Source organism: Phodopus roborovskii, unplaced genomic scaffold (genome assembly GCF_943737965.1).
Source record: "Phodopus roborovskii unplaced genomic scaffold, PHOROB, whole genome shotgun sequence".
NCBI lineage: Eukaryota > Metazoa > Chordata > Mammalia > Rodentia > Cricetidae > Phodopus > Phodopus roborovskii.
The window spans coordinates 3,549,247-3,576,387 of NW_026126558.1; the positions used below are offsets into that span (position 1 = coordinate 3,549,247).

Below are 27,141 nucleotides of genomic sequence, written 5' to 3' on the forward strand. Positions count from 1 at the left end.
CTTTCTCTTTTATAAGTCAAAGCCACCACCTTTGTGCTTTGGTTTATTTTTTGTCCTGAAGTCATTGGGGTAGCAGGTTCCCTGTGAGTTGATATTTTGACCAACTGCATTTGTTTCTAAAGGTTGCTGAGTTTGTGTGACTGCAAGAAGGGTCTTTTCTAGTAGCTTGGAGCTTGTGGGCTGGAGGAGCCATGTGGTCTGGTAATGGGGTCCTACAGCTTCCCACTGGAATCTATATTATACAGATGGGTGTTGGCAGTCAGTTGTGGCGGACAGGAACCTAGTGATGTCATGCTGTCTTTCTAATTGTATTCCCTTGAGCACACACAGAAGGACCCTGGTTCCTAGTGAGAGGATATAGGCTTGGATTGGAAGCCCAGTCCCCTGGCTAGACACTTTGTACTGAGCAACAGCTGGGCTCTGAGAGGCAGCAAGCCTCACTTTGTCCTTTCATGTGGAATCTTCCTGGGCTGGCTGGTGAAGCCACACTGAGTCATCCTTAGCTTCTTTTGGTGTTGGCCTCGTGTTTTGAAATATTCCGACTCTGTTGCCCTACCTGGTTGGCTGTGCATAGTTATTATTTTTGCAGATTAGAGGCACCACCTTTTCCAGTCTTTCTCATCACATGGTTTCCTACTTCAAGCTGTGAGAGATTTAATTCAGTTCTGTAGGCGTTTATGGGGTGTTTGCAAGTCGCTAGCTTCGTTATTACAAACCTGCCTCCTTGTTTTCCCTGTTGCCTGGAGCCCTTTGATTTGCATGCTCCGTGCCAGTGCTGTGAGCCTGCTCCTCTCACAGCTCTCCCTTGGTGGGTTGTTAAGACCGAGAGCCTTGTCATGGAGATGAGTGGTCCAGGCTTGACTCTCTTCCTTCTTTGTTCTTCCTGCTTTGTTGCAGTGCTGTATTTTGCTGTCTGGTTTGTACACAGAGCTTTGCCTGGCAATCTGGTAGCTCCCTTTTTGGAGTGGTAAGTCAGGGAAGTGGAAGAGGAGAGAGGCTATTAAAGGAGAAAATGACTCTTTCCATCGCCTCTACCAAAGCAAGAGTATACTCAACTGACTGTTTATGGAATTGTATAGAGAAACCAGGATAAAAGTTACATATTCCTAAGTACAGTGAGTTACCAAAATGGGTGGTAAAAGATGATTCTCTTGCATTTACATCTTCAAAGGTTTCTTGGAATTTTTCTATCATACCATATAATTGGTTGCAGAAGTTTGCTGTTTATGTCAAGTGATAACCTATGCCCCAGGTACACACATAACAGTTAAGGTCTATGCAAGATAAACTTAGGAGGAGCCCTGTCCTGTTGAGGAAATATTCAGTATCTGTTAACCAGAGTCTCCCAGCCCCCACATGAAGAAACAGATCCATAATTTTCCGTGAATACATTCATTCATTCTCTTACAGAAGTAGTCTGTGGAAGAAAATCTACCTGTGTTTTCTCTTTCGTACCTTTCTTTTGTTCACAGAGAATGGTGGATTCTCATTTGTGTTTTGGGTGAATGGTAAGTCAAGCATGCATCAAGGAATTCATATGGCAGTGAGCTCTGCCCCTTTGGGTGTATAGAAAGAATAGAGACAGCATGAGTGGGGAAATTATCAGCTGGAACATAGTGCCTGTTGTGGATACCTATTGGCATTTGTTTGAGTCTGTCTTTTCTTGGTTTATTATGGTTGATCTTAATCAGCAGCCTTAAAATAGAGAATACACTTGGATTTCACAAATATGGTTCATTCTCTTCATTGTCCATTGACTTAATGAGCACCAGTGTAGGTTTACACTATAGGACACCCAGGCTGAACATGTTCAAGGCATTGTTTGTTCAGTTGGAACTCTGATCAGCCGCTGTACAGAGCTCAGCTCAGCAAGGCTCTCACTGTGCTGTACTTGACCATGGATCAGAGATCATCTCTTAAGATAATGAGTATAAATGATAGCTTCTCATTTCTAATGTGTTGCTTGTCTATAAGCAGGTACTAAAGCAAACTAGCAGATGACTGTGGAAAGCCTGGATCAGCTATGCATGCCAGGTCAGGGGCCTTTGTTGTGCCTGGGTGGGGATGCGTGTGTGGTACACTGTGCTTCCTAGCATAGAACATCATGTAAATGAGCCTGCATTCCATTACTGAAGAGTTTTAGTGTTTTACAGATCAGGAGGAGGAGAGGATGTTTCTGCAGGTGCCTTGATGACTTCTTACTCTTCCTTGTGCCAAAGCAAGTGTGACGAGCCACTGTCTGGGCATGAGAACCAGAGTGGCAGAATAGAGAGCTGGGTGAACAGAGGCTAGGAAAGCTGCCAGGACTGAGCTGGCTGCCTTGCCTACAAATTTGGCTTTGTAGTCATTATGGGATAGAGCATTGTAGCATTAATGTAGTAGGAGTCTGTTGGTTCTGAGGTTTTCCTTATTCAATCTGTCTGGGGTAAATGCTGAAAGAGGCAGAGAATTTCCTATACCACATATGCTAGTGATAGTAATTCATTATTAACTCCCAAGATTCACAAAGAAGAATTAATACAATAAATTCAGGGGGAGAGGATAAAAATAATAAATTCACTGCAGTGGCAGCAGTCAATTTTTTTTTTGAGTGTAAGAAGCTCCTCTGTTTATGTTTATTTATTTTATGTTTATTTATTTTTACCAACTATTTGTTGATTTGTTGATTGCCTGTTACACCTAAGGCTCCTGCATATCAAGAACTCACAGTGTTACAGAAGAGAGTTCAATGTCCTTGGGGTACAATGGGGAATAAGGGCACCTGTATTCTCTCCTGGAGATGTCAGACAAGATAGTGATGACCTTTGAAGCCATGGAGGATGCTACATGGAACTGAGAGTGCCCTGTGAGGTGATCTGGGGCTGAGAGCATGCCCAGTGAAGTGGAGTACAAGGCCGAGATAAATGTCATGTGAGGGGAGGTGCCGTAGGGCTGAAAGGATGCTGGATATGAGGTATGAGCAGTGGTCCAAATCCCAGGTTTCCATGTTAGCCCTAGCAATGTTGAGATGGGAGTGGCAGGTCTGACTGAGAGTCTACTAGGTGAATACCTTCCTAACGGTCTTAGGATGAAGGGATGTGGGCCTCTGGTGTCCCCTGCTCTCCAAAGCCTTTCCTTTTTCCCTGTGCTTCTTCCAAGTCAAATACGACTTCCTCCTTTTCAGTGAGGAGGATCCCACCAGAAATTTCTTCTGGTGCCATTTGAGGACACTTGGATTCATTCTGTGGGAAGCCTGGCTTCCTGTAATAGGCAGTGAATTCTGGTGCCAAGAATTGCATCTTGGTGTACAGAGCATGTAGGTCTGCATGTGGGTACTAGATGTGCTACATAAATATTTGTTGAATATTAAATAGCTTCAAAGGGTCTCTGTGTCCAGTGTCTCTCTTCCTTTCCTGAGTAACTTGAAAAGAACCAGAGTAATTACATAATCATGTCCTTAAGCCATCCAAGTTACAATGTTCTTCACATTGGGAATTCCACAGGATCCTGACCTGCCTCAGTGCACAGACGTGTGTGTGTGTGTGTGTGTGTGTGTGTGTGTGTGTGTGTGTGTGTGTGTCTGTCTGTCTACTAGCCTGGATGAGTGGTTAGCATATTGAACACATACCATAGTCCAAAGCATTAGTGTCCAAAGCACATTTCCAGGAAGGGTGATGTCAGTGCACTGAAGTCCCTTATGACCCATAGTCCTAGTGAGTGTGATCTGTACCTAGCACTAACGGTTCCTGTTTTCACCTTGTCTTCAGAGGTGTAAATTGGGCTTTGGGGGCGGGGGGGGGGGGCAGGGCTGGTGTCCAGCTGTTCTGGGCAAGCTGAACTAGGCCCAAATGCTGGTATCTGCTGCTATTTATTCATGTCAGAATATCTCAGATTGATGAAGGATATGAGGTGGCCATGCCCAATCGCATAGGATGCTGAGGGGAGAGAGATGAAGCTTTTGTTGATTGCCAAAGCTTCTGGGCCATGAACAGAGGGACAAGTCATGGCTTGGCATAACTGATTTTGCCTTGCAGAAATCTCAGTACATTGACAAGGAATTCTCATTTCTTTGTTTTTTGAATGGTGTGTGTGTGTGTGTGTGTGTGTGTGTGTCTGTCTGTCTGTCTGTCTGTCTGTCTGTCTTTATGTACCGATGTATGTGCCATTCATCTTGTTTTATGAAATAAGGTCTCTTCACTGGCCTGGGGTTCAACAGTTCAGACAGGAGCATACCTGATTTTTTTCATGGGTTCTAGGGATTGAACTCAGATCCTCATGCTCACACAGCAAGCTCCAGCTGAGCTGTCTCCCCAGCTCCAAGAATTTTATGTTATAATACAACAAAAACAAAAGAAAACACCACAAGCTGGGTGGTGGCGGCAAATGCCTTTAATCCCAGCACACAGGAAGCAGAAGTTGAGGCAGGTGTATCCCTGTGAGTTCAAGGCCAGCCTGGTCTATAAAGTGAGTTCTAGGACAGCCAGGGCTACACAGTGAAACCCTGTCTCAAAAAAAGAAAGCAAAACATAACCTTCCTTGGATGCTGGCTTTACTTGAATGCCAGCAGGGTTGTCTTCTTACCAGTTGGAGAAAGAGCTAGATGGAATACTTGTGGGTCAGTGCTATAAGTACTTTCTTAGAACCTCACTTCATCAGGAACCCTGCTGGTAGGAACAAGGTGTGGGGGAGGGGCATGTCTGCAGGATCGGTTTCTGTGCAGAGCACCTTGTGATGTGTCTCAGCACAGACAAAGGAATGCAGACCTTCCTGTCCCTCTCTGTTATGTCCCACCCAGTTCATGGCAGTTGCCCAGAGAAGATTGCCTTGCTGAAAACCCAGTTTCACCCTCTCAGACCACCCCCACCCCCCACCTCTGGAGAGCTTAGACAGACAGCCCATGCCTCATTAAGCCACCTGTGAAGGAGGAAGTGCAACCAGGCTCCAGAGCCCCCATTGCTACTTGGAGAATCTTTGGCTTCCTTTCCTGCTCATAAACAAAAGCAGCCAGCTGAAAGAGTAGGCATTTCTTATCATGGGATGCTTGCTGAGTCAGAGGAAGGAAAGGAGCATTTCCAGAATGTTCATTGTGTAGGGCATCTCACTATAATATACAGAAAAGTAATTAACACAAAATTGAAGGCATGAGACTGACTATAAGCAGTAGACTTTATAAACTTAATTTGGTATGTTATGTCAGGGTTTCATAATGCATGCACATGAGGGCATTTGAGAACAGAACTCTTAGAGGAAAATTAGAGTCTTGAACTTTGAGAAATATTGATGCTTCAGAAATGCCCCTCTTTTAAATTCTGGAAAGTCACAAGAGACACTTGTCATTTACAGTGCAGTAGTGACTCCCAGATAGGTCTCCCTGGTGACTGCTGAGTGTGTCAAACATAGCATCCCTCTTGCCTGTCCTCTGTGGCAGAGACCATCACATACACAGTGTAGAAGCTAGGAGGTGGTCTATGGGCACTTGCGCAGTGCCTGCCGTGATGTGGGTCTGTGAACACTTGATATTACCTATTTATTTAATGTTAGGAATTTTTTGATAAATATTTTGGCTTTGGGGGCATTTAAATTGTGGTTTTAAAAAAAGCAGTTCTTATTATCAAGTAAATTCCCATTTATGCAGCCTTGGTGTCAGTGTCTGTCTGTGTTTGTCTATAAAACTAGAATTCTATAAGGCAGCTTCCTCACATCTCCTTCCCTCAGATTCTGCTTCTGCTTGGAGTCTACACAACTCCAGAAACCCCACTTAGGAGAAATTGCCTCAGCCTTTGTCCCCTTGTGACCCATGTATCTTACTTAGCAGTCCTCAAGGTTCATCCATAATGTATTAGATATCAGAATTTCCTTCCTCCTTAAGGCTGAATACAATTCCATTGTATGAATGGATTAAATTCCCTTGTATGAATGGTCCTCATTTTGTTTATTCAACCATCAGTGGACACTTGGGTTGGTTCCACTGTTCACTTGTTGCAAAGAGAGCTGCTGTCAACCTGGGTTGACACATAATCAGTGGTTCTCAACCTGTAGGTTGAGACCTCTTTGGGGGTCAAACAACCCTTTCACCAAAGACCATCAGAAAATACAAGTATTTACATTAAGACTTATAACAGTAGCCAAATTACAGTTACACAGTAGCAACAAAATAATTTTATGGTGGGGGGGGTGTCACCAAACATGAGGGGCTGTATTAAAGGGTCTCAGCATTAGGAAGGTTGAGAACCACTGCTTTCAGTTCTTTGGGGTGCAAATCCTGGATCCCATGGCAAGGCTGAGGAATCCACTGACTGTACTTCTGACTCTGAACCTCCAGTCCCAGGGTACCTGATACCCTCTTCTGGCCTCCAGGGTCACTGTATGCATGTGGTGTACACACATGTTAGGCAACACATGCATACACATATAAATAAGTCCTTAAAAGTATTTCTTGAGCCGGACATTCGTTGGTGGTACACACCTTTAATCCCTGCACTCTGGAGGCAGAGGCAGGTGAATCTGTGTGAGTTCCAGTCCGACCTGGTCTACAGAGCTAGTTCCAAGACAGGCTCCAAAGCAATACAGGGAAATCCTGTCTCTAAAAAAATCAACCAACCAACAACAAAAAAAAGTATTTCTTGAAATGACAGTACACAATAGGGGAGTGATAAAAGACTGGCAACAAACCCTTTGCCTTCTGTTATAAACAATATTTTTCAGCAATAACTTCTGCAAAGCAAGAGTAGCAGTGTACAGAGAGACTGTGTTTGCAGATCTCTAAGTGTGGATGCAGAACAGGCAGCTAGCTACAGCTGGGTTCTTTTACCTGCTTCTTTGGTCAACCTTTGACACTGGCATGTTTTATTCAACTGCAGCAAGTGCCATTACAGGCTGTGAGTGGAGGAGAAGGAAAAAGATAAGATATGGCTTTGGTGTCGTTGATGAACCTGGGTCTGACCTCCTAGGGTCCCCGGAAGGAGCTTGGGATCCTAACTACACTGAAAACTACTGTTGAAATTTCCCTCAGAATCTGACCAGATTTCTTCCTTCTCCTGCAGGTTCTTGCTTCAGGCTGTGTGAGTGAGCTGCAGGCTCTGCTCCGGAGCAAGGCTGCAGTCCTTTTAGGTAAGCTGCTACTGGCTGCCATGCAGACCCAGTTATCCTCCACAGTTATTATTTGATGTTTTAATTGGATTCCCGTGTCCCAATAGTGTTCCTTTGGAAAGGTTGTGTTCTTTTCTGTGTACTGAATGTTGTGATTTTTCTTGCTCCCAACAGATGTGGTGAACACAGCTGACAGGGCTTATACAGGCTCCTTTGAACTTTGGAGTTGCCTAAAAGGGGGAAACAGGGGTGCTTCAACCAAGTAGCTGATGAGTTTCTATACATGTTCCATTGTGTGTTTATGAAGGTATACATTTTATATTCAACTTGTGCATATCTACATAGAGAGTGCCCCGTAAGTAACAGGGACTCAAATGAATATATTGTGGGCAAAGGGCTGCCTGACTGTCCTGGAGGATACAGGATGTGGTGGGATGCTGAGATGAGCTGTTGTGAGTTGGATGGATGAGGCCGATGGAACCCATGGTCATCTGGCCCACCTTTTCAGCCTTGAGTCAAGGCTGTGCTGCCCCCTTCCTCAGTGAATATCTAGAAACAGCAAGAAATGAGATAGATCTGTGAAGGGGCCTGTCAGGGCATACTAGGTCTCTAACCTGTGTCAGAACTAGTTCCTACCCTACTCTGCCCTGCCTCGTAAGACCACACACCTATGTGCATATCTGTATCTCTAAGATACCCTGGCTCTAGAACTTCAGTGTATATTTCCTAGGAATAAAACAAACAAAAAACCGTGCATTTGGGTCACAGTGTTTCAGTTATTAACCTTGGATTATTTAATTATTTAATACCAGCTTATTTATGCTCCATCTGTTATCAGCTCCCAATTCATTCATCATGTGACCCAGAATGCCCTTCTAGCTGGGTGCTACCTAGAACTGCCATGTCCCTTGTTCATCCCGTTACCTGCAGCCTTTGGCTTCTCTCTCTCTCTCTCTCTCTCTCTCTCTCTCTCTCTCTCTCTCTCTCTCTCTCTCTCTCTCTGTGTGTGTGTGTGTGTGTGTGTGTGCACACGTACAAGGGCAGGATGTCACCACAGGAGATGCCCACATCACTCCATCTTTCTCACTGCACTGGGCCAGTGCATGAGGCTCATGTTTGTGGAGAGAATATGGAATTATAGGTCAAGGGCCAGGGTAGCTTCTCCAATACAGCTGTGTTCCCTGCTGATGGGAACCAGAAGACTCAGTCCACTTCCTGTGCTCAAGGAAGCATGTGAGCCTGAGTAAATTCTGATGGGGGTGGTGGTTAGAAACTGTAGGGAGGTGAGGAACATTCAGCACAGGAAATAAGCAGGGTTTGCTTTAAGCAAAGGGCCTTACCTTCCAGTGCTGCAGCTTCTCTTCCGCTGGGTGACAAGTCAGTGCTATCAAAGCCAGGTGGTGGCCTGAGGGCCTCATGGAGCTACCTGGACACAGTTGAGGACCCTCTGGTGTTTCCTTACCTTGGAGAGCTGGGGGAGGCAGCTGTGCTTGTTCTCCAGCCTACAGGGTATACTCCCAGACCAAGGCTAGAAGGTAACCATGGGGTGGAAGGTCCTGGGCAAGTCCTAGGATGTGCTCAGCATGAGCAGTTCTGAGGCCTGCTAGAGATTTTAGGCATCTGTAGTTTTGTCAGAAATCATAGTTTATATTACTACATATATAAAGAGAGATAATATTTCATACAACCCAGAGACATGAAATAGAGAAAATGTCCCTGTGTGGAGAACTGTGTGAAGGTGACCACAGACTTCCCGTAAATCTAATCACATTTACAATGCAGGCACATTTAAAAAGTAGAATTACCTAGGTGTGGTTCTGCAGACCTTTGACCTCAGAACTCAGAGACAGGTGGATATCTGTGAATTCAAGGCCAACTTGATCTACTTGGAGTTGCAGGCCACCAGAGCTGTTGATACCCACCCACCTGACCCCCAAAGCTCAGTGGGTGAAGGCGCTTTGCCCTGCAGGCCTGGCAGTCTGAGTTCATTTCCCAGAAACCACATGGTAGAAGGAAATAACTAACTAATGTTTGCAGTGGTACGTGTGTCCCTCCCTCTCTGTCCTCTACACACATGTGTATACATGTATACCTGCAAATATGTGGAGTTTGCCATCCTGGTGTGTACTGGGACTTCCAGTGTGCTTCACTTTGGAAGGTGTTTCCAGCCCTGCATTATAAAGATGTATTTCTGTATATCCACTTAGTGGAAAGCCGCTGAGTTGGCTCTTAGTTTATGAATATGAAGGCTGGGCTCTGTCACAGAACACATTGTAATTTCATAAGCTGTTTCCTTTCTTTGGTTTGTTTGTTTATACAGAGCGTTTGTTTTGCGGCAGTGGCAGTGGAAGGTTTCATGAAGGAGGCATTCACAGAGGAACAATGAGGAGCGTTCAGACTTTGATTCCTTAGTGAAATAACTGTTTTTGTTCCGTGGAGGCTTGTCTGTGTTAATTAACCATGTGTCTGAGAGCAGTTGGAGAATCCACCACAGCTTGAGTCATTCCAGCCCAGGCGTTCCTGCCTCCTACTTTCTATGGGTCAGGTTCTTGATGATCTTGGGACATTTGGTTCCCTACACACCTGGCTAGCCAACCCGCACTTTGAAGGACTGTTTAAAGAGATGTGAACAGAGAGACTAACCAAGCATGTGCCACAGCGTGAGACCTGTAGCATGAATCTGCTGATGAAATTTTTGTTTATATTAAACACAGTGGGGTTAGCAGCCATCATCTGTGACGAGTCTTTCTCTGTACTTCGTGTCCTTCCTTCTGCTAGGGAGGGTAACAAAGCCCCAGAGTGAGAGAAGGGTTGTTGTGGAAGGGACTAGAGTCTTGTGCTAGGCTGTCAACCTTGAACCATTTTGGCTGTGGATATATGTAAACAAACATGCTAGTACATGGACTTTGAGTGGTGGTGGCACATACCTGTAATCCTAGCATTCAAGAGGCTTTGGCAGGAGGGTTGTGAATGTAGAACCAGGCTGGGACTACATGTGGAGACATTGGAGAGAGAGAGAAAGAGAGAGAGCTATTTCAATACACACACATCCCAAAAATGAGCTTGGGGGAGCCTGTTTTGTGAAAGGAACCTAATGTTAGAGTTGGACAGCAGCCTGCTTTGCCATCAGATTGTGTTAATTTATTTAACCTTGGGCAGTTTGCCTAACTGTTTGCTTGTTTGTTTGGTGCTGGAAATTGAGCCCAGGGCCTTGCCTTGTGTATGTTAAACAGACATTATGTGCTTCACTTTCCATATAATCAAAATGCACTGAAGAGTCACACCCCTGTCAATAACCTCTGGGCAGGGCAGGCCCTGGTGAAGGCTCTGGAGCCTCCCTGTCCCCAGGAAGCAGTGTTTAATAGGCGAACTGTGGGAGTATCTCCTGTGACTGATCTCAGATGCTGGGTTTCAAGACTGGATGGTCACATCCAGCTTGGAGAAATAGCTATACAACAATCAGTCTCAAGCTTCCTGTCAGAAGTTATTAATGGGACACTTGCTGCACTGACATAGCTATTTAACTATTTTTTTTCTGAAAAAATTGGCTCAATTGTTGGTAACATGCTTATTATGATCTCTTATGTCCATGTAACATAATCACTCTGTTTTAAAGAGACTACAGTAAGAATTAAATCTGAGCCAGGTTGACCATGGGCAGGCAACACAAATGACCCTGAATGACATCTTCCACCATGAAAGAGATGAATTGCATTTTATGGCCTCCTGTTATTCTGTTCCTGTAAATCAATGTATTTTCCATTCTGCTGGTGGGAGTGTCAGGTGGGTGGTGGGTGGTTACAGCCAGTTACAGCCAGCCTATGGTCTCTAGGTTGCCTGTGTTATCTCTCAGCACTTTTAGCCTCAGGGTTTAATAGCAGGAAGCCTGCTAAATTTCAAGGTGCAGTACCAAAAGCTGAGTCTGTCACAGAAGTGGCCTAAGATAATTGTGGCTCTGGACCTGCAAGCATTCCACATTGAGGGGTGTTAGGGTTAGCACTGGGCCATGGCAGCCCTAACCGCCTCTGCTCAGCTGCTCTCCTCAATAGACCACTTAGAGGGACAAGAGACAGTGAAAAGCCAAGAAAGAAGATTTATTCAGTATGGCCACACTGACAAGAGGAACCCAGATGTCCAGTGACCCCCCCCCTCCCCCAACTTCTATTCTTCAGAGTCCTGACAGGAGGTTTAGGTTGAATAGAGGGCAAGAGGTGTGCATAGCTAAGCAGTCCTGGTCAAGGTGTGGGCCTGCCCATCACTAACATGTTATTGTTTCAGCTCCAGTCTGCCCTGCATGGTGGTCTGACAGATTGTCAGAACTGTGTAATGTCTCTTCCTGGGAGACAAGCTCTTCCTCTGGCTGGCACCAGGCGTCAGCCTTTTCCTTCAGGAGCATGAGATTATTTGGAAATTCTACTTTCTCAGGGTCTGCTCTTTCAATAGTCTGATAGCTGGGTCATGGGGGAGGGGGGAGAACACAGATGTCTCTAGAGTAGCTTCATTCTATCCAGGACAGTCACAGGGTCAGGATATCTCCTGGCTTGGATTGAGCCATCTGCGGCTTCTTTATTACAGATGTGTCCTCTTCAGAGAGCTTCAGCACATACACAGTTACCTCCCCATCTTGGTCTTGCTCCATGTCCACAGTAAAACTTCACGGCAAAGATGTTAATGTATCGAAAAAATATGAGAGCTAGAATCAGCATTGTAGGACTATTGAAATGTAGCTTTTAAGTTTTCAGTTTGTTGTGTGTCCTGTTTCTGATGCCACCTCTCACAGTGCCATCTCTGTTCTGTCCACAAGGGCTCTTGGACTCTTGGTTGTTGAGATTGTGCAGGCTTCAACCTTCAAAATTGTCCACTGGAGATTGGTGTGTGTGTGTGTGTGTGTGTGTGTGTGTGTGTGTGTGTGTATGTACACATGTGTGTATACATGTCTATATGCAGGTGCACATGTGTATATGTCCACATGGAGGGCAGATCCACTTGGAAATATTATTCCTGAGGTGCCTTCCACCTTGGTTTTGGTTTATTTGTTTGTTTGTCTGTCTGTCTGTTTCTTTAATATGGAATCTCTCACAAATTTGGCGATAAACTCACTTAGCAATAAACTAGTTGGCCGATGAACTCCAGAGACCCGCCCGTTACTGCCTTCCCAGCACTAGATTCATGAATGTATACATCTGTGCTAGGCTTTAAAAAAAAAAAAAAAAAAAAAAAAAAACATGATTTTTACGTGCGTTCTTGAGGTCAAACTTGGGTAGGTCCTCATGCTTGCACGGTAATCACTTTACCCACTGAGCCCCAGACTCAAAAGTGTTCTTGTTGCCTACTTTGCTGGCTAGGGTAATGGAAAGAATTAATGTATTAGATGTGATGAATGTAGTAACATACTGTATGTATTAGAGTGGAGAACCTTGTTCCTCACTGCATGTGTGGAGGTCAGAGGACAATTTATACTGTCAGTCTCTCCTTCCATCTTTCCATGGGTTCTGGGACCCCAGCTGTGGTCACTAGGCCTGCAAGCACCCTTTACCTACTGAGCCATCTTGCGGCTAAGAAACTTGAAACTCCTGGCGTTTGATATTTCAGAACTGAATCAACACAGAGTTGCCAACACCTGTTTTCTAAGCTTTCCTGGATGATTCCCTTAGGCAGTGGCAGTGGAGAAGCCACTTGGGCCCAAGGGAAAATTAGCAAGGACAGTAGTTATCATGTTGGCATCACCTTCAAGGCCACTTCAAGGGACAAGAAAGTTCTCTTTAGTGGCCATGAATAAATAATGTCATGGGTCCTGGCTTCACTTCTCTGCCATTACCTGCCTGCCCTCTCTTGATGGGGTGTGTGTGTGTGGGGGGGGTGGTTATAAGGGCTGATGTCTTTCACCCTGTGGTCTGAGGATACAAAGTCTGGGGAAGTGTTCAGGGAGGAAGACAGCTAGCTACAAGAGCCTGATGCAGAGGGAGATCCATCCTGCCCTCCTTTCCCCATCCTTTGTCTATTGTGTGGAGCTCCTGTGATCTGCCTGCCTGGGAACCACACTATTTTTAGGCACTACTCCACACAATAGGTTTATAAAAAGGCTATTGAACCTTTTGAGGCTGCTGTGTTCTGTCTGACAAGGCTGAGTTACAAGCAAGCTTTCCCGCCTCACTGTTCAGGCGTGTAGGATTTCTTTTCTTCATCTTTCATTTTCCTTTTCTTCCTTGGAAAGCACTAGTGTAGCTTGGTGATCCAGAGGTTTGACGGTCTTGACAGGCCTTGCCAGGTGTCTGTGGAGCACTCGAATGCCCTTTCTCCAGCTCCATTTCATAGGCATTGGTTAAGTTGCAATTTGTTTTATTTTCCTCTTTTCCTTTTAAAACGTGCTAAAATATTCATAGTTAGTGATGCTTCTGGGAAAAGTGAACAAGGGAGGTGTTTTCTCCTTCTGAGTCTTTTGTGTCTTTACTTGTGTTCTCCAAGGAAGGGAACCCCATGCCTGGACTTGATGACCAATCTGGAAAGCAAGCACTGTTTATTACTTTATGTTTGTTTTTAAAAGGCTCAGTAGGCAGCATACTTGCCTAGCATGAACGAGACCCTGGATTCTATCCCCATTTCCACATAAACCCATGTTGTGACTCAGGCCTGTAATCCCAGCACTTGGGATGTAAAGGCAGGAAGATGACAAATTCATAGCCACCCTTGGCTGCATAGTAAGTACAAGATCAGTTTGGTCTTTATGAGACTCTGTAGAAACAGAATCAAAAAGAGGATGAGAAAAAAAAAATGTTAGTTTCTTATTTTAGGCTCTGAGTGAGTTTGTTTATCAAGATGGAAGGACTGACTTGCTATCACTGAAATGGAAAATCAAAACAACACACACAGACACACACCATCTTAAAACTTGATGCTCTCATGCGCCTACCAGATACATTGGTCACTTCTTTTCCTTGGTATCTCTCGATTAAGATGCTATTCCAAGCAGTTTGCTAGACTTAATGCTGTGCAGCTGACTTTTTCAAATGCACAACTTCATAAAAACCATTCTCAATCTAATTTCCTTCTAGGCTACTAGCCAAGTGAGGATTTTGGATTTTCTTAGCATTACTTGTAGGGTTGGTAGACTCCAGTCCGCGATGACCTTGTAATGCTTGCAAAGCTAGTTAGCACCTCCTCTGGTAATTCTCCTGGCATTAGGACATCAGCCACTGTAAAGAGAGGTGTACATCTTTGTTGAGGGTACCACTTAGGTTCACTTGGCTGCTGAGTCATTCTTCCATTTATCTTCTCCAGTGTCTCTCATGTTCCTTGAGCTTTTCAGTAACCTAACTGACAGCCAATTAATATTGATGTCTCTCTCAAGGTTCCTCTGGTGCTTGGCTCCATGGACACCTACTCTCTTCAGCTATTGAAGCTGTTTAGTAATTTCCAAACAGCATTTCTGCACATAGATCCATTACCAAGGTCACTGCACACAGCATCCTGTGTCCTCTTCCCTGTTACCTCTAGTGTTGAGGCCCAGAAGATGAAATTTCCACCAAGTCCTCCTGAGGGAGTTATCCATATGGGCCATCAGTGGTTGAACCATAAGAGCCTGGATGATGAGTAGCTTAATCAGAGTAAGAAGGATCAAACCCATTCCTTTCACTTTGTTTTGTACTTGAATGCAGTACAGAGTGTCCCACAGACTTCTTAGGCTACCCACCCAGATGCAGGAACTGGCTTTGCCTGTCTGTATTTTCTGTTGCTGGTGGGGCCAGGTGACAAAGGGTAATTGTGTGGATTGCATGTCTATCCAGCCCCAGACTACAAGCTAAGTGGAGTCTCAATAAGTATGTTTGTATGATGAGTTACTGGTGATTACCTTGGCCACCATCTTGTTCTGTTTGTGTTTGTGTCTGCTTACCTTTGCACACTGGTGGTTGTATGTGCTGTGAATATGTTTTATTAGAAAACACAGGTTCTCTTTAGGGGTGACTCAGAGCCTGGTAGGGACATGTCTAAACTGTAGTTGAATTAACATTTCATGGTGACAGGTACCTCTTTGTAAAAACAAAAATGTTTTTATTTGCTGAGAAAGAATCTTGGTTTATAGCCCAAGATCACCCCAAATACAGTTGTCCTCCTGCCTCAGCTTCCTATGTGCTGTTGTTCCAGATGCAAGCCACCATGCCTCGTTTATAAACCCATTTAAATAATCAAAGGCTGACTTTTGAGGATCTATCTGAAGCCTCCCTCTCTCTTATCAGCATAAATGATATTGGGGAGTGCAGAGATAATCAAGGAGAATGTGGTGGTGATGAGAAAGTTCCAGTTTGTGTTCTTTGCCTTTCTGACCCAACATGTTCTGATCTCATCACATGGAGACAGTGTTCCTCCTGGGGAATGAAAGGTGGGCATGTCTAAACCAAAGGCCTTCTCATCCAAGTGAGCAGGGATGTGTGCACCAAGACACCATGCTGTTCAGTTGTTTTCTTCAGTACAAGAGATTGAACCTGGGGCTTATGAGCGTATGCTAGGGAAATACTTTTTCACTTTTCTTTAGTTGAGGCAGGTGTCACAGAGTTGTTCATGCCCCAGAGAAGTTGAGTAGTTGTTACTAGCCTTGACCTTTGCTCCTCCTGCTTCTGTCTTCAGAGTCACAGAGATGACAGGCCTATGTCACCAGGACTGACTTCTTTAGTAATATTTCAGGAGTAAAACTTCATGTTAACCAACGTTCCACTGATGTCTGCTGAACTTCAGCTTGGGATGGTGGTGATTTCATTTACTTTTTCTTCATAAAAACCAGGACTCTGAAATTCAGTGTCTCTGTGACCCCACATTGTTCTCATTTCTTAGCCATCTGAATTTTTGCATGGCTTCCAGCTGTGGTACCTTACATGCTTCTGCAAGAAATTCAATCTTTGTAGGCTCTTTCATTTCTAGCTAACTGACATAGGCCAAGGCCTACAGCTGTGAAATCCACCAAGTGGAGGCTTCTGTCTGTATCTGGGCCTGACTCCCTTGGTGCTAGTTAGCCTCTAGTCCATGTGAAACACTTGAAAAAGTCAAGGAAACTGGATGTTGTTCTTGCAGACCATGGGAGACCAGCAAGCAGCACTGTTCCTCCCATGACCACTAGACAGCTGCTGGAAAGCACCCTGTATCTGAAGCTGTGTGACCTGTGATAAATGCCAGCTTAGTGGGTAAAGATGGCTGACTGAAATCTTAATCCCAGAACAGTGGTTCTCAACCTGTAGGTCTTGACCCTCCCCCTTAGCAAACCTCTATCTGCAAAATATTATTATTATTATTATTATTATTATTATTATTATTATTATTATTACATCATGAGTCATAACAATAGCAAAATTACAGTTATGAAGTAGCAATGAAAATAATTTTATGGTTGGGGGTTACCACATCTTGAGGAACTATATTAAAGTGTCAGTATTAGAAAGGTTAAGAACCACTGTCCTAGAAGATTCATTAATGACTGATGGGATACAGTCCAATGGTGGATAAACTTTTAAAGGGTCTGATTTGGCTAAATAAGTGACTTTAATAACCAGGTTACCAATTTCTGTCTTTCTGGTGTCATGCTCATAGCTAATATGTTCAGGTGAAGGGGTCTCTGATACAGGTTGGAAGATGGCATTGCCATTATCATATTGTCACTAGTGTCAGAACAGAGAACTTGGATTTGTGTGTGTGTGTGTGTGTGTGTATTCATGTGAGTATGTGCACATGTGTGCTTGCATGCACATTTGTGTAAGGAGTAAGGTTTTCCCTCCCGCCACTGGTCTTGTCCCGCTGCCTCGCCAGCCCCAATTAACACACCAAGACTCTGTATTTGATATAATGCTGTTGGCCAGATACTAGTTTCTTATCGGCTAGCTCTGTCTTAAGTATTAACCCATTTCTGTTAAAGATAAGTACTTCCACATGCTCTAATCTTACTGGGGAATGGGGCAGGCGTCTAGTCTCCCCAGTCTCTCCATCTTGACTCCTCCTTACTACTTCCTCCAATCCTCCTTGTCCCCTAGTCCCACCTGTCTTGCTTTCCTATTGGCCAACAGTGCTTTATTCATTAACCAGTATGAGAAACATATTTACAGAATGATATCTCCCATCACATTTGGAGGTAAGAGCTTATGTGATGTGTCTTCCTTGATAATGCTCCAGCTTATATTTTGAGGGACAGTCTCTCACTGAGTCTGGAGCCCGTTGGTTGGCTAGGGTAGCTGCCCCTAAACTCCAGGGATCTATCTCTGTCTCTCTCTTGCTGGGATTGCACATGTGGATGCTAGGAATACAAACTCAGATCTGCATTTTATACAGCAGGCACTTTACCCACTGAGCCATCTAGCAAGCCTTTGGTTTTGTTTCTTAAGTGCAAAGTGAATTTCTTTGCTGAAAGACAAAGTTTATTAAATGGGATGCTGGTACTTGGTGGTTGAGCTCTGCAGAGGGGAAAATACTGATTCAGCCTGGTCAATTTCTGGTGTCATCTTCATACTCCCAGGGGCCAGCAGCAGGCAAGTTTGGCTTTAACTCCTTGCTGGGCTAGGAGGACTACTCTCTGGGGTGCTCTGGGTAAGTTCAGACACTCTGCTACTTTATATAATTGCACAACTCCCCCCCCCCCACACACACACCCATGGGATGAAGACCCTGGAGTGTGAAATTAACACATCAAGTGAATTTGATATTGCAGTAGCCTTGGGCTGGTTTTTGCAAATTAAATTTTGCAGAAATTAGCGTGAGCCTTGCAAAGGCGCATTAATTTAATGCCATTGACACTGAGCTACTTCCTTGCACTTCTACCCTGAGACAGAGAGGATGGTTTTATGCTAGGATAATGATGGACCCTGGCTGTGTAAATTTTCTGTTTGGTGAAAAATGCCAATAGCTAAAAAAGGATTGCCCAAGTAAACCTCCACCCATACTGCACCCATTTAAAGATAACATGAATATAGAGTCTGAGGAGGTGCAGCAGTCAGTAGAAATAAAATTTCCAGAGACTTTCATTAATTGACCTTCAAGAGAAAAAAAAAGTTAATTTTTCTTTCTGAGATGGATTCTACATTTCAGGCATGTCATGATATCCAAGCTCACTATCCCAGCTGTAGTGCCAATGCCTGCACAGGAATTCTCATTATAGAGAGGGTTGCTGGGGCACCTGGAGACCAGAATAGGAGTCAGCTGTGCAGTGACTTTAAGACTTGGACTGCATATCCAGCCCAGGGTTCCTTTCTGTCTGGATGCCAAAACTCTCCCTTTGGCCATGTCCTCAGTGTATGTTCCAACAAGTTCTTGTCTTGTGTATCTGTATATGTACACATGTGGTGTATGTTTGGAGGCCAGAAATCGACCTTGGTTTCTGACTATCCAACATTTTTAACTATTATGTATATATTTGTGTGTATGCTTGCTCTGTAATGTATCAGGCACCTGCAGAGACCAGGGGAGAGTGTTGGATTCCCTGGCACTGGAATTACAGAGAGATGTGACTGTTATGGGTGAGGAAATTGAGTCTGGATCCTCATGAGTGATCTTAACTGTGTAGCCTTCTCTCCTGCCCACCTCTTTGTTTTTTGAGACAGGGTCTCTCTGACCTGGAGCTCACCAATTGAGCTAGGCTAGCTGGCTAGTGGGCCTCAAGGATCCATCTGCTTCTGCCTTCTTGGGAGATGACATGTGAGCCACACAGGTGTGGTAGCACCTGGGTTTTTATTGGGTCATCATGCTTCAGTGGCAAGTCCTTTACCAACTGAGCCATCACCCCGCTCCTCAGACCCTTTTCTGGCATCACATGTTATTGTTAATTGTGATATGTCTTAGCTTTCAGGGTGGAGGCTTTTGTGTTTTCAGTTTGCATCCCAGAAGCTAATCCCTCCTTCCAGGTCCCATGGTGGGGAGGAGCACAGATTTCCCTGTGGGAGCTGAAATCACATAGCACTGGCTTTCCAGGTAAGGTTCTGTTTGCCCAATGTGGCCGTGGCATGTCTATTTCCAATGCAGCAGCTGCTACTTTGTTGGAGCTTACTCTCCATGCCTGCACTGCTCTGTTGATGTGGGATAGTGATTCACATAGAAAGTCTGCATTAGCTGTATCAGGGTATTTGAATTTGTGATTTTATCTGTGGACTGGAGATGTGACTGTGGTCAGGCAGGTACCAGGTGACATTTGTAGCAGTTCCTGGCAATAATTTGTCTAGCTGGCTTTGTGTGTGTGTGTGTGTGTGTGTGTGTGTGTGTGTGTGTGTGAGAGAGAGAGAGAGAGAGAGAGAGAGAGAGAGAGAGAGAGAGAGAGAGAGAGAGAGAATTAGGCAGGTAAGAAAATAGAGCCAGGAATAGAGTTCTCAGATTTCTCAGATTTTTTAATCCTTGCTTCAGTGAGGCAGACAGGTGTCTCAGTTGGGAATGGTAGCATTGGCTTGGTCCCCTGAGCACTGAAGAGAGATGGCTGGGGCTTTCTGAGGCCATGTGATCTGTCAAAGATAGCTTGTGAGAGGAAGCATTCACAGGAACAGGGAAGTTAGTGGAGGTTAGATTTGGTTAAGGAGGGTGGAAGAGGGAATGAGCCCCAATAGTGGGGAATGAAATAGAGGGCCTAGACTGTAATGGGTTTAGGGGGGTGAGGGTCACTTTTGTGAAACTGTGACCCAAAGTGCGTGAAACAAGTCACTTACAGAGAAAGGATTTTTCTTGGTTTATGAGTTCAAGGGATTCATCTTGTGGTTCATGTACCTGGGTAAAACATCATAGTGGCCAGAATGTTTCAAGAAAGATTCTCACCTAGTGGTGGGCAGGAAGCAGAGCAAGGAATTTACAAGGGACCAAGTCTAACCTTCAGAGACATACCCCCAGTGACCTGTGACCTCCAATTAGGCTTCACCTCCTGGTTTCCAGAATCTTTCAAAGTAACACCAGGAGGCAGGGACCAGGTGTTCAAACCCCTGACTTCAGCAGCAATTCAAAGCTGGCCTGCCAAGCCACATAAAATTTGGGGGTTCCTGCTGTTACTGGGAATTTCAGAAGGCCCAGGGTCTGTCTCCAGTGCATCCCTGCATGAGTTTTAGGACAGGCCATGGTGAGGTCTGACAACTGCCCTCTGCATGCATTCCTTCTCAGGAACCCATGCCTCCTGAGAACATTTGCTGCATGTAGCTCTTTAGGCTGCACATTTGTCTTTCTAAGGGACTTTTACTGCTGTGACAAAATACTATGGCCAAAGCAAGTTGAAGAGGAAAGGGTTTGTTTTTATTTGAATTTCGTAGCCTGAATCATAGTCCCTTGCTGGAAGCCAAGACAAGAACTCAAACAAGGTGGGAACCTGGAAGGCAGGATCTGATGTAGAGGCCATGGAGGGGCGCTGCTTACTGGATTGCTCATCATTACTTGCTCAGCCTGCTTTCTTATAGAACCCAGGACCACCAGCCCAGGGATGGCACCACCCACAGCAAGTTAAGTAAACCCTCTTACATGACTTAAGAAAATACCCCACAGGCTTGACTACAGACTGATTTTATGGAGGTTCCTTCCCCTGAGATGACTCTAGTATGTGTCAAGTTGATGTAAAACTATCCAGCACAGCATTCATGCTGCCTTGACCATTCTAAAATAGTGTTCACTCTTTTAGCTGAGCTGTGTGCTACTGGAACCATCTACAGCCTTCTAAAGCTGGGCCAGTTATTACTTCAGGTGCCCTTTGAGGACCTCATGGCTACCTACAGATGGCTGGGTATGAGCTTGCTGCTGGCTCCTGGCTTATGATGGGCAGATCTTTCCTCCTCTCCTCCTGTGATGGAAGTGTTTTAGTTAGGAAGTGATGTTGTACTTTCTAGGATTCTAGGAGGAGTTTTCTATGACCAAGAGTCTTTGAGATTTCTGAAAGTAGAGTTTCAGGCCAGTGCGTTCTCTCTCTCTCTCTCTCTCTTTCTCTCTCTCTCTCCCATATATATATAACTCAGATTAGTATGGAACTGACTGTGTAGCCAGGTTGGCCTTGAACTTGTGGTAAATCTCCTGCTTAGCCTCCTGAATACAGGGATTGCAGATGTGCACCATAAGGCTTGACCTGGGATGGACTATATTTTAGCCATCTCCTTTGAATAGGACTGGATAATGCATGGTGAGATCCTGCAGGACAGTTTGGGATTCTGTCATCTGTAGTTGGCACTTCTGGGGCATCTCAGTCAGCAGGTGTGGGAGGTCAGAGCTAGACTCACCTGCTCCAGACACAGTGCAGCGTTGAAGGAATGTGTGATAGTCTTCTGCTGGGCTTTGCATATGGGAGAAATGTAGACAAGGAAACAAACCACCATGCTGCCTTTTCCCTGTGTTTTTGAAGAATCACTGTCTTCTCCATACATGGAAGAGTGGCTACATGGCATGGAGCTCACATGTTCTCTGGATTTTGCGGTTATAGCTGTTTTCAAAGTTAAGGCTTCCTTGAAAACTGAATTATATACTGGCATTTGTAAGCAGCTTCTGGTTTGGGTACAGCTTTTATTTCATGAGTTCTAAAGGAGAAAAGTAGAATAATAGAGAAAGACACCTGATTTTACTTTATAGTCACAAGGTGTTGTGTACTCTAGTTATTTTCTTTTGCTGTGATAAAACACTTTGACCAGATGCAATTTATGGAAAGAAAGGCTTTATTTCAGTGTGTGGGTCACTTCCATCTTTGAAGGAACTCAGGGTAGGAACTTGGAGGCAGACCTGCTTACTACTAGGTGCAGTATTACTCTAAACAAGGGAACTTGCTGTATAGTCAAGAAGTACAGCTGAAACCATGGAGGAATGCTGTTTGCTGGCATATTCACAGGCTAATGTTTAGCTAGCCTTTTTATACATCCCAGGACCACTTAGAGGGGAATAGATATTGCTGTGCCCAGTGAGTGGGCTGGGCCTTGCTACAGCAATTAAAATCAAGGCATGCCCCTAACCCAACCTGATCTAGGCAGCTCCTCTCAGATAACTCTAAGCTATGTGAAGTTGTCCAATAAAGCTGACAAGGACAGTATGCAGACTCCTCCCCTTAAAGAATCACTCCCTTGTTGTTATTTTAATAGAAGGTAATTGACCCTTTTTGAACCCGTTTGATAAAATGAAACTTTGAACCTCTGTGGAATGCCTAAGTCAACAGGCCCTGGAGTTTCAACAAATGGGGCTGCTACAGACCCGTATTTCTGGAAGGAATACATCTTCAAGTGTGACAGTACCAGCTATGCGTGTTACAGAAATAGCATATTCTTGCGAAAATAGTAAGTGCTTCATTCTTCTTGGGTACAGCCCATTGCAGAAACAGACTGGAGGGAAACCTGAGTGCCTCCCTGAACAAGAATAAAAACATCACTATTTTTAGGGGCGTGTGGTAGAAAGGCTTTGCTATTGAAGAGGCTAGACAAACAAGTTTGTTAAAAATAGGACCTTAGGTGTAAACATTTTGTTTTTCGGTCCCTTCTTTTAACCCAGCCACAGAATGGAATCATCCTTGGGTGAGCATGCTCCCATACGTGGTGGGCATTTTTGTGTAGTTGTTGTTTCCAAGGGTCTGGTTGCTGGCAACCTATGACTTAACTCTCAGATACCCTGGAGAGCTGTGTCTAACAATCAGACTTCCATCCCTTTGTCTTGTTCTTTGTGTTCCTTCCATGACTGCATTCCAGTTGGTCTAGTGGATACTCATACTCATCAGAGGGGTAGACAGGGTGTTAAGGTAGAAATTTAACCCAAAATGTATTCATTTCAGTTAATTCTGGCAGGGAGAGTATTAGATATGAGATGGCAGTCTTTGAAGAAGGTTGGGTGCTGCTCTTGCCCTGGGTAGAGGATTCTAAGTTGGCTGAAGTCAGGGCTCATGCTCTGCACAGTTTCCTTCACCTACCTTAAGGCTTTGCCAATTGGCTAATTGCTGATCAAAACTTGAGTGAGAGGATGAATGTTTATGAGGGACAGAGCGAGGCTGAATGTGTGTACTTCATACAGGTGTTGGGGTATGTACACCTGGGCTAAAGGGAGATGTCAGGTGTCGTTTTCTCCCTTATTCCCTTGAGACAGGGCCTCTCACTGAACTTGGAGCTAGGCTAGTGAGCAGTGAACCTCAGCAATCTTCCTGTCTCTCTGACCTGACAAAGCACCGGATCACAGACCAGGTTACAGGCATGCTTGAGACCATGCCCTTCTTTGTATGTGAGTGCCAGGTCTTCATGCTTGGACAGCAAGTGTTTGTATTAGTGCTTCTGTCTTAGGCCACATAATTACTGCATTTTCTTGTGTTGCTGTCACCTTCTCTGTTAGAGGACATGTTGGCCCAGGCCTGCTGCCTGCACCATGTAGATGTTGGTTGAGTTGATGGAGACATTGCTGATACCTTTGAGATCCGCAGGCTGCTTCTGTAGGCATTGATCATGACAACAACAGCTCAGAAAGGCGGAATCAGCTGTTTTCCAAATGCCTCTCTGACTTGTTCTGGCTGATGGTACCACTGCTGTCAAGGTTATTTCTTGTGCAAATGAAGGTGGCTATGAGGCTCCTGAGGCTGGCAGTCCTGTTTGCCTAAACTAAGCTACCCTGACATTGAAGTTTCTCTATTGTCCTGGAAAATACAGAAGGGGGAAAAACTCCAAGCCCAAAGCACTGTGATAAAGTCTGGCTCACGGGTGACTGAGTAAGAATGCACACATTTAAAACCCTGAGAATGGTAAATATTTGCCTCCCTGCAGAGCGCACAGCCTTCCTCCTGTGTCTTGGTTATTTAGCCTTCTGCCAGGCTTCCTGAAAGCTGTCCCTGGGAGTAGTGAGCACTCTTCTTTGAATGCTTCAAGGTGCTGACTGTGGAACTGATGGAGTGGGCTTATTAATAAGTATTTATGCAACAGCAACAAAATGTGGACACTAGAGGTGTTAATCTGAAGTATGAGGGGTTTCTGAATCTCAGGAAATTCAACATGACCCTTTTCAAGAATTCATGTAACTGCTCTCCATGCCTGCCCTGGAGCCATGAACAAATTCCCTGTGGGTTTTCTCCATCAAACTGTCCATCAGGAGCCTCTCTCTTTCTACAGCTGGCTTCAGAATGATCCAGAATGCTTTCCTTCTTGCTTGTCATCTATGATAGCAGGAATATAGGGAATTAGAGACATAAAGATTCAAGGTAGAGACAGTGGGTAAGCTGTCCAAGCCTGAGGTCCTGAGTTCAAACCCCCAGTGTTCATGTAGAAAGTTGGGCATGGCAGCACTGTGGAGGGTGGACACAGGAGGCTCACTGGGGTTTGCTGACTGCCAGACTAGTTCCCAGTTTAATGAGAGACCTTTGTGTCAAGGGATTAAGATGGAGAGTGACAAACCACAAACCTGACATCCTCCTCTGGTCTAGTTGTGCGCAAGGGTGCTTACACCCTCCCTCCCACATGTGCACATTCCACACACATAAAACATACACACGGTCAAGATTAACACGGTGAAGAAGCAGAGTAAAGCTGATCGTGTTTTTGCATGTTCAAACTCCAAGTTGAAATTGGACCGGCAGGATGTTGGTTCATGAAAGACTTAAGTTCACTCATCTGTTCCCTAATCAGGCTGACAGTGACCTCGTCTATCCCAGAAAGTAGCATCCTGTCTATATAAGCTTTCCACAGTGAGGCCACTGTACTACACTGGATGCTTGTAAGCAGTTTGTGAGGCCTCAGCAGCCTGCTCCCCTCTGTAGTAGATAGTTATCCCCTAGCCACCACAGATGTCTTGAAGTGGGCAGCTTGCATCCAGGAAATGAATGAGTACCCAAAGGAGGTGGCTTCCAGGGAGTAATTAGAGAATCCCAGGAGGAGAGCAAGCAGGTGGACAGGGATGAGAAGAGTCAGAAGGCTGGCCTTGGCAAGAAAGTGCTGGAGCCAGCCAAGGGTACGTGAAGTGCTGGGTGGGCCAGAAGCAGAAGTGCCCACAGTGGCCAGGGCCTTTGAGGTTGCTCCTACACCTCTGCCGGTACACTGTACACCCAACATACAGGGGCAGGTCCTGTACCCTCTGTAGTTTCTGCAGGCACTCTGTTCTTTGTCAGTTTTCTCCACACCTCTAGCTCTCCAAGACCGCTTGTTCTCTGTGGAGGTGCACATACACCTCTGCTACCCTTACCTGCCCTCACCTTCTCCCCAGACCCATTACTAACCCTACTTAACACTTCCTGTCTGGATGGATGCCATCCCTGTATGATGTGCCCCTTCCTTACAGTTTGTCTGAACCCTGTATATGCTCAGGCACTGTGTTCCACTTAGAATGTGGTCTTTACAAGGTGACCAGCTGTGTCTCTCCTGGGATACTACTGCAGTGCTGGCTTGCTACCAGCCCAGGCTTAGTTCATGTTTGTTGTAAGAGTAAACTTGCCACAGTGTGAGGACTCACGGAAGACACAAACAAGAATAAGCTCGATAAAGACACTGCATTCATTTACTCTTGCAGTGTCTTTATCGAGCTTATTCTTGTTTGTGTCTTCCGTGTGACCTCACACTGTGGGAAGGTACCTGCCATACAATGAAGCCATTTGGGTTCCAAGTTCATTGTGAATTGAGCAAAGGCTGCTAAGAGACAGGAAGAATGGTGTTTGCAGTCTGTGCTGGTCCCCGGGGTGGGGGTGGGGTGCCTCTGCTGTGCTTGCTCATCCTCCAAGCCTAGTGCAGCTCCAGAACAGTTCTGTCTGGGCCTCACAGATGTCAGCAGAGCTGGGGAGGCTCTGCCTTCAGTGTCTCCATGATTACTGCACTAATATTCATTTGAGTATTTATTTTCCTTTTGCTCAAGTAATTATGCTGTAGCAAAGCTTGACTGTAAAAAGCCGGTTATGTAATTACCTCTCTAGAAAATTGGCTTTCGACTTGCACTTGGGATTAGTGTCTGAACAGATCGAGATTCCACTGCGGGACACATGTGGGTCTCTCCTGGCCTGTTATGTGTCAGAGCGCCTCTGCTCAGCACAGGTGTTCAGTGGGTGCTGTGGTAATCATTGAACTTGGGGGTTACCACATGTGCCTCACATCAGGTCCAGCCAATTAGAAGAGTTAAATTGTAAATAAAAACAGAAAAATGAGATTTATTTTATATTATTTTATGTGACAAAACCCCCAAGTCTGTCTTTGGGTTCCTAAAATGAGACCATCTATACATAGAACGTATCTTGAAAAAACAGGGTTCTTCAGACAGGTGAATAGAAGACAACCCAAGAGTGGAGGCTTTGTCCTCAGTCTCAAGGTTAGATGGGGCCCAGGAGAGGCCACTGGATGCTGCTTCCTTCAGAGGGGAATACGGTCTTTCCTTCATGACCTTGAACTAGTTCTTATGAGAGTAAACTGTTAAAGAGGGAACCTAACCCTGAATTCCTGGCTTCCTGCTCATACTGACTGATTCATGCTCAGAAATTTCCAGAACTGGAACTAAACTTTCCCCCGTTAGGCACCTGGCCAGATGAAGGAACCTCGTTTTAGTAACAGAAAGCAGATTAGCTCATGGGCTTCCTCAGACAGTCTCTTGCTTCCCATGGGCCTCTGTGGGCGTTGTTCTCCACCTGTTGTTTTGTTTTGTTTTGGTCAGTGTGCTCTACATCTGAAGTCCTAGCTTTTTGTGCATGTGTGTTCCTGTGCTGTCGTGGGCATCCCATGTGAGCATGTATGGAGTGGGGCAGACAACAACCTCCCTCAGTGTTGTTACTCAGGCAGTGTCCAGCTAGGTGTTGGGGACAGGGTCTGTCACTCAGCCTGAAGCTCACAGATGAGGTTGGGGGCTGCCTAGCAAACCCCTGGGATCCACCTCCCTCATGTTGGGTTACAAGGCATCCAAATATGCCCAGCCCTTTTGTGGATTCTAGGGATCTGAACTCAGAATCTCACAGGGTCTCTTAAGTTCCCGCATATGTCTGTGAGACTGGGGGAAGTCAGGAAGACAAAAACTCCAATTGGTGCATAATTTGCATTCTGGAATGTCAACTCTGGCTCCATATCTTATGACTTATTTAAAGGTCTGACACAGAGACAGAATTTCTGGGGGTCTGGTGGCAGTCTAACCTAATCAGCAAGTTCCAGGTTCCACAAGAGGCCTGTGATGGAATGT

General features: G+C 45.1%; 1 protein-coding gene across 2 annotated transcripts in view; it reads left to right on the plus strand.

Annotated features, from left to right (window-relative positions):
- Sipa1l2 (signal induced proliferation associated 1 like 2) overlaps nt 1-27,141 on the plus strand; it is a 160,690-nt gene that overhangs the window by 40,829 nt on the left and 92,720 nt on the right. For both annotated transcript variants that reach the window (XM_051201622.1, XM_051201623.1), the window contains exon 2: nt 7,023-7,089. The gene's annotated coding sequence lies outside the window, so the exon portion shown is untranslated. The remainder of the gene's footprint in view (nt 1-7,022; nt 7,090-27,141) is intronic.